This window comes from Larus michahellis, chromosome 6, assembly GCF_964199755.1.
Source record: "Larus michahellis chromosome 6, bLarMic1.1, whole genome shotgun sequence".
In the NCBI taxonomy this organism is placed as follows: domain Eukaryota; kingdom Metazoa; phylum Chordata; class Aves; order Charadriiformes; family Laridae; genus Larus; species Larus michahellis.
Genome location: NC_133901.1, coordinates 70014392 through 70022052, shown reverse-complemented (window position 1 = coordinate 70022052; position 7661 = coordinate 70014392). Strand labels below are relative to the sequence as shown.

Below are 7661 nucleotides of genomic sequence, written 5' to 3'. Positions count from 1 at the left end.
CCTACCTCTCCCTCCGCTCACCCAGCGCGGAGAGGGGGAGCGTCCGCTCCGCCCAGCGCCGCCCGGGCACTTTTCCCTTTTTCTGAAAAAGAAAAAGAAAAAAAAAAAAAAAGAGGAAAAAAAAAAGAGGGGGAAAAAAAAAAAGAGGGGGAAAAAATAAGAAGAGGAGGGGGGAAATTAAAAAGAGCCAGCGATCCTCCTCCTCGCCCCCCCCCCCCCCCCCAAGTTGCAATTAGCATCCTCCCCGCTGCTGCTGCCCGCCGCGGCGGGGCTCCGCTGCCCCCGTCCGCTCCCGGCGCGGCGGCGGGCGGAGCAGGAGAGCGGAGAAGAAGGCGGGGGGGGGGGGGGGGGGGGAAGGATTAAGTTGGGGTTTTTTTTTTGTGTGTGTGTGTGTGTGTGTGTGCGCGAGCGGGTGGCGTTTTTAAGGTGGATCTCCGTCAGGCAGAGCCCGGTGGATGCGGGGAAAGGGATGCGGCGCTGAGGAGCGGTGCGGGGCTGCCGGCGGCCGGGCCGAGCCGAGCCGAGCCGCGGCGGCCGGGAGCAGGTAAGGGGGCGGCGTGGAAGTGTGTGTGTATCGCGGAGGGGTGTGTGTGTGGGGGGGTGTGTGTGCTTTCCACGGAGGACAAGGAAAAACGAGGTGTCGGGGGGGGGGGGGGGTTAAAGAAAAAAAAAAAAAAACAAAAACAAGGCGGGGGGGAGGTTTGATGGTGGGAGGGAAGCGCAAGTTGCGCGGGGGGTGAAGTGGGGAATCTTTTGTTGTGCCGGGCCGCGCATTGTTTACTTAGTGCTTAGTGCCGCCGACAACATCTGCCGGTGGATTAACGGGAAGGGGAGGCGGGGGGGCAAGGAAAGTTTGGGCGAGGGGGAGCCACGTTACGCGGCGCGGACGCCTGCTCCGCGTCCCCCGGTCGCCGCGGACGCGGCGACCGGGGGACGCGGAGCAGACGTCCGCGATCCGCCAGGTTGGGGTCTTTTTTTTTTTTTGTGGGTGGGGGTGTTTAGTTATTTATTAAAAAAAAAACAAACCTTATTTAAATTTTTTTTAATTATTTTTTTTAAATTTTTTTTTTAAAAAAATGGTATTTTTTCCATTCTTTTCTTCGGGCTTGAATAACCGCCCTCTCCCCCTCCATCACTTAGCAACTCTCCGCTTTTAACACCCCCCCACCCCCCCCCAAAAAAAAAAAAAAAACAACCAACCACCCTGCGTGGTGCTGGGTGTCCGCAGGGCGGACCGCGCCTCCCTCAAACCCCCCCCCCCCCCCCCCCCCCCATGAGCTCAAAATGCTAAATTCCCTCAATATTTATATATTTTTCTATCCCCCCCCCCCCCCCCCGACTTGGAAAATTCAAACCCTCCGTGAAAGCAAAATGAGAGGAGGTGCGCGGATTTCCGCGTGCTGCTCTGAGGGGTTTTTTTTCCACCCCCCAAAAAATTAAAAATATAAAAAAAAAAAACCCACACACGCACCCCCCCCCCCCCCCAACTTGCTGGAGGGGAAAGAATAGCCTTTTGTCCTGCCGAGGGACGTGCCCCTAAGGTAAATCCTGGCTGGGGCTTAGCGCTTGGTACTTTGCCGGGTCCCATGGCTCATGGAGGAGGAAAAAGTGGGAGATGGAGATCTCAAAGTAGTCGAAGTAATTTTCTTCTTTCAGCTACACTTCTCCGCCGCCTTTGAATTGCCTGCAATGAATGTACGTAGCTCTAATTGAAGTACTTTAATCATTCACACTTGATTAAGTATACCGTGACCAGAGGAGAGGAATACACACGGCTCCCTAGAACGTGAGGGATGGTATGACATTTTAATCCCGTGTTTTAAAAAACATTAGTGAAGCAGGAAAAACGATAGCCGGTGACGGTTAGGTATAATGGACCGTTGTTTTCATACAGATGGTGGCTTACCAACGGGAATGAAATTGCAGTTATTGCAGATATTTAGGGGAGGAGGAGAGAGGAGGAAAAAAAAAAAAAGCCTCGTACTTTTCAGTTTGTTTAAGCAGAGTGAAGAAAATAATGATAGACGAGATGCCTGGTGACAAAATGCTTTTGTTCCTGTTTCCATCGGTGCATAAGGGCGCCGACCTGCTTTAGCATTCTTTAAAGGTCTCTTTACCAAGGAAAATTGAAGACGGTCTCATTATAGGAGAGTGTGTTCAGAATACTATGAGGTATTTATGAATTCAAAGGTGATTGTTGAATCGCAGACATTTCAATTACGCATCCTGTAGTGTAAAAAAAAAAAAAAAAAAAAAAATTATTTGTGGTGATGTATTCTGTAATCTGTTATTACCATAAAGCTGATTTGTGCTGGAGCTCCGGAGCTGGCCGAGGGAATGGGTTCGGCCACGGGGCTCGAATCTTAAACAAAGATTTGTATTCTTTGCCTCGCAAAACTTTGTGCTGCAGGGGCAGCCTGCCGTTCCTCTACCAGCGATTGTTTGGGAAACGTCAGCTATCATCAAGTTATTTTTTTTTTTTCCTGGAAAATCTGGCGTTGTGAAGGCAGGGTGGTATTTTTAGAAAGGAGCTTTTTATTTTTGGAGGCCTTTGGGAGACCCACCTGTTAGTCATTAGCGGGGAGCGGGGACAGAGGTTGGCTTTCATCGTTAGCGAACCTGGGCGCATCTGGGGGTTACTCGCCTGATCAGACTCTTGCAAAGCATCTTTCCCTTTAAAAGTCATGACCAAGTATCTCTAAAACTGAATAGAAAACAAGGTAGTGCAGTGGGAGCGGTGAACCGCTCCTGTGTTCTGAAATGCGGAGCACGGGAACATTGGCCTTTGCGTTTTTCCCCTAGAATTTCAGACAGAGATGCTTCCTCGGACCAGAGTTTTATTGTCAACTTTATAGCGTAGGAACTGTAGATGATGTTTTCTTGCCGTTGGCTTCCCCTGGTTTTAAGGTAGTTTTCTTCCTAGCCCAGCCTGTTTGGGGTCGCCGAGACTTGTCCCCCCCCCCCAACCCTCTTTTCGAGGGCAAAGCTGTGCCCTTTTCCCCTCGTGCTTTTCCGAGGTGGAAAATGTTCAAAGGGATTTCCCCACAGCAAACACTGCAGCACAGGCTGTCCTCTCTAATGCTGTCATTTCAGCACAGAGACTTGTCACTGGGGTCCGGCGATAATAATCCTCGTATCGGGAAAAACTCGCAGTGCATGAGGTCCCAGACAGGAGTTGGAAGTCGCGTACTGAAACCTTTGGCCGGGAAAGTTGATTTATCCATCGGGCTGGCTGCAGTTCAAATAAAACTTCAGCTGGCTCTTGTAAGAATACGTACGTTCTACTTCAATGGAAAAAAAAAAACAATCCTGAATCTGGGTTTGCCCAACCTTTTGGAAAAGGCAGGTTAATTTTCTCTGCCTTTTTGGTGCGGTTTATTGGCAGTGGGAATTGAAAGTGGCTTTAAAGAAATGGAAAAGCTTCTCTTAAGCACAGCAATGGCAAATTGCAAGTGTTTTTGTTAAAATCTGGTGGATGATGCTGTCTCATAAAATCGGATAGGTGTCATATTTACTCCTCACATCAGATCTTGCGAGTGTTCCTTTCATTACTTGATATTCTAGTGGTAGTAAGTTAAAGGAGAGTGGAGCTGCTGGGGAGGAGCTCTTCAAACGGGGGTGATCACACCTGCCCTAGAAATTTGGGATTTTTCAGAGTACAGGCACCCCGTGCCCCCAGCGGTTTCCCAGATCTGTTTGCAGCTCCCCCCCTCAATGAAATCACACCTTTTTGTATGTTTGGTTATTCCTCAGAGCTGGAGAACAGCACCCTGAGCTGCTCTCACAGCTCTTGGGATATGACCGAGAGTAAGGAAATGTGATATGGATCTTAGCAATTTTTATACCTGTTATCCCACTCCAATAGGAATTAAAATTTTGTCCTAAGAAGGATAAAGCCCTGAAATGTCTTTTATTTCCTCTGCACAGCCCACTTAACTTCTAAAATGAGAATTATTCTTGTGCTAAGGGTATTTAGGTGATATGCTCTGACAGCAGAAATGGCATCAGGGCTCAGAGGCGAGTGGGGACTGTGGTGGTTGGGCTGGAAGGACAGCAGCAAAGCCCAGGGACACGTTAATCCCCTCGTCCCGCTCCCAGAGAAGACTGAAACTTGGAGGGGAGGTTTTGGCAAGTCACCGCTGGTTTCACTCTTGGCTGGGATAACACAAACATTTCAGCCGGGAATCGGTGTTTCTTCACCGCTGTAGGTGATGCTGGAAGATGTCAGTCCAAAATGCGCTTTGTCTGGCCCATGTGTGCCTGGGCCAGCTCTCGTTCCTTCTCCCCTGTTCCCGTCGTTCGCTTTTCTGTTCTCCTCCTCTGCCAGAGTAAATAAAATAAAGATAAGGTTTAGGTGAAAGGCTGAAAAATGCCGTGACCGTGCTTTGCCCCGGCGAGGGCATGGAAACCAAACCTTCTCGTTATGCCCCCTGTGCCTCCTCCTCCTGCTCAGCCCCATAGCGGTGGGGAGAGCGGGATCTTTGGCATTTTACAGAGCAGCAAGAAGGCACCAGGTAGCACTTTCTGTGAAGTCAGCAGGAGGTTTTGGTAGCAGAGCACAGAAGAATCAGTTGTTATTTATTTAGTTCTACAATGGCCGATGATGCTTTGTGAGTGCGCGCTCCCCTTTCTTGCACCCGGAGCCCTGATGATTTGTTAAGAACCAGGAATTGTTTTCACAGGAATAAACAGCTGGAGTTTTTAAATTATTTTTTGTTTCTCCCCTCTGAGGTGGTAATGCTGGCGGGATGTCACGTTTGGCATGCGTGGTGGTGAGATTGCAAAGAGTAAAGGTGAAGATTTCTTGTTTGGAAAAGAGGTACCGGACTGCTGAGAAACAGAAATCGCATTTTATCACATTTATCTTCGAGGCAAGAGGGGCTCAAGTCCAAATTTGCTCCGATCTCTCCTAGATTTGATGCCCTACATGAACTTCATATGCTGAGACTGTGAGACAATCCTGTTGCACGGGCTTTGGGGTTCGCTTTGGTCAGTTGGGTTTGTTGTACGTGGTCTGGTGAGGGGGGAACGCAGTGGTGTTGCATGGAAAGATCTTGGTGGTCCTGCTGGCAAGGGCAGTGGCGGTTTTTTGCTCCGTAATGATTTGTTAGTTATATTATGTGTTATATTATTTGTAATTTCCATGGGATTATTAAAAAAAGTGCAGCTGGAATAGTCAGAGGGGGGGAAAATGTGGGATGGAAGCAGAGTGGCCTGTTGGAGAGGTTTGCATCTGCAAGTCTGCAAGGTCAGTGCTGGTGGGTCGAGGTTTGCTTTGGCCGATCTGAGGTCTGCCGTTACGTGTCCTGCGTGAGGAGGAGAAGCATGGCGTGGAGCAGCGCTGGTGTTTCTCCCAAACATCGAAGCTGTGGTGTCACAGAGGATGCCCCATAGTGGCGCACGTGTCACTGCCTTCATTCCCCTTAGTGTCGTGGTTTTGGGTGTTTCACAGCCACGTCACACAGCGACGCGTGTAGCTCCTGGACGGTGGGCGTACAGCTGCTCTCAGCCCCTGCGGCATCGGTGGCACTAACTCCCGTGGCCCCATCAACTCCTCACGGAGGTCATCAGTGCGGCTGTGTGGTGGGATTGTCAACTTCTGGGATTTTCATGGGGTTTTTAGCCCATCCTGAAATTCCAGCCAGGAGCAGAGCCTGTTCCAGGGAGGTGCTCATCCCTGCTCTGTGGTTTTGTGGGGATAGGACAGCCCCTGGGATGCCATCACCTTTAATGGTCCCCCTGCTCCACAGCTGACGGGAGCTGTGTGCACTTGTGTTACGTGGTTATTTTAGATAATTCAGCCTTGTTTTTCAAATACATTGTCTTCTGGGTGGATGAAGGTAGGCATCTTGATAGGCATCCATAAAGTCCCATCTGTTCTGGGACTTTGCTGTAAAATGCAAATAAAAAACAAGTTACTCGAATACATCAGTGGTAGGTTTTAATTATTAATGACTTGCTCCTCCAACCTTATCTGGCAGTAATTTCATGTACACTTTAAGCTTGTGAAAACCAGTGGTCCTGCTGAAAGTAACTGCCCTGCTTATTTCTGGGCTTCTGCCCATCCCTCCCACCAGAAGTGAGTTTTATATGGTTAAAGCCACCTGCTTGGTTGTTCAATTTTGGGCTCTGCTTCTCCAGGTCCTCTCCCTAATCGCCCCCAGCAGTCGGAGCGGCATGAGGTTGGGAAGGACCTTTGCCACCATGGTGGCCATATCAAGGCTGACCATTTGGTCAACCTTCTTCAGACCCAGGTGTAGAAAGCACGGGTACCTCGGCTGTGATGTTTTTGTGGAGCTGGTGGGAACCTCATTGAACTGAATTGAATTTTCACACGAGGATGCCGCAGTTGCTTCCATGTACATTAACTTGTGTAATGTTGTCAAACACTCAGCGACTATTTCTTTGCAACAACGCATACCAATTATTACTTAAATAGACCCCTGAAGCACAGCGCGGAGGGAGAATGTGTGGAATAGAGACATAATATTTATGAGGAGCCAAGTCTTTAATGAGACCAGGAATAATGCAGATGGATTCTCTGTTGCTAAGTATAACAGATATGTCATGGATGCTGCCTATGTTGGGGGTTTTTTTTAGCGGCCCGTTCACTTTGGCAGGTTCTGTGCTGAGGAGGTTGTCACGAAATTGTAGGATACTCCGAAACTAGCCTGACTTTTGGTTATTATTGTAATAACTATAATGTATGGCTCTGCGAGGTGTAGGTGACCCTGGCTGGGAGTATGCTTGAGCCCCTTTGAAATGCTGGTGGGCTTTGGGAAGAGGGATGGGTGTATGAGGAATGCAGGACCAGCTGCGAGAGAGGCAGGAGAAGGAGATGGAAATCCGTTAAGAGTCGTTGGCATCGTCGTTAGGGTAGAAGAACAACGTTAGGGCAAAGAAACAAACTCGACAATTAATCACACGTCTGGCTCATGCACAGATAGTGGGTGTTGCGCTGCGTGGCACGGTGAGCTCTGCAGGTCCTCAGCCTGCCTTTATGGACATTCTCCTTTCTATTCAGGGGAAGCCAGCAGGACACAGTCCCTCCCTTCTTGATCAGCGATGCCCTTTTGGCCCCATGTGTGCCTGCGGGTGTGAACACGGGGGGGAATGCTGTCATCGAGGGCATCCCCTGGCTTCCCTGCATCTTCTGCATCCCCAGCACGTGTGCTACATCCACGTACGTACCCGGCTGAGGCTTCCCCAAGGTGCGAGGTCTCTGTGGCCTTCCTGTTCCTCTACGGGTGATGGACTAGGAACGCTTTGGGCGTGAGCAGCTTGTAGTTCATGTTCTGGATAAAGTTTTTAATTAAAAATTGGTCTTCTGCAGGCCCCTTTTAATAACTGCATCTTGGCTTTCCTCGTCAACTCTCTTTCTTGCTTCTATCAGCATCCCCTTTAGTTTTATGACAGTATATGCGTGTGGGGGGGAATGTGCTTTATTGGTGTTAGCTGGAGGGAAAACCCTGTAAATTCCTCTTTAAAAACGTGCAAGGCCAAATGTAAGAGATAATAATGGTACCTGTGGAGCTGTCATAAAGTGTTGACCTTATTATTTTTATGCTAAAAACCAGGTTCTGCATGAGAGGGGATGTCGGAAGAAGAATTTAAGCAGGGTGGTTAGGCTAAATACAAGTTACACTTAAAAGTCAAGAGAC

The 7661-nt window shown here is 49.1% G+C and overlaps 1 protein-coding gene across 1 annotated transcript in view; it reads left to right on the top strand.

The window, feature by feature from the left end:
- Positions 1-259: 259 nt before the first annotated feature.
- CTBP2 (C-terminal binding protein 2) overlaps positions 260-7661 on the top strand; it is a 147009-nt gene continuing 139607 nt past the window's right edge. The window contains exon 1 of the mRNA XM_074592892.1: positions 260-544. The gene's annotated coding sequence lies outside the window, so the exon portion shown is untranslated. The remainder of the gene's footprint in view (positions 545-7661) is intronic.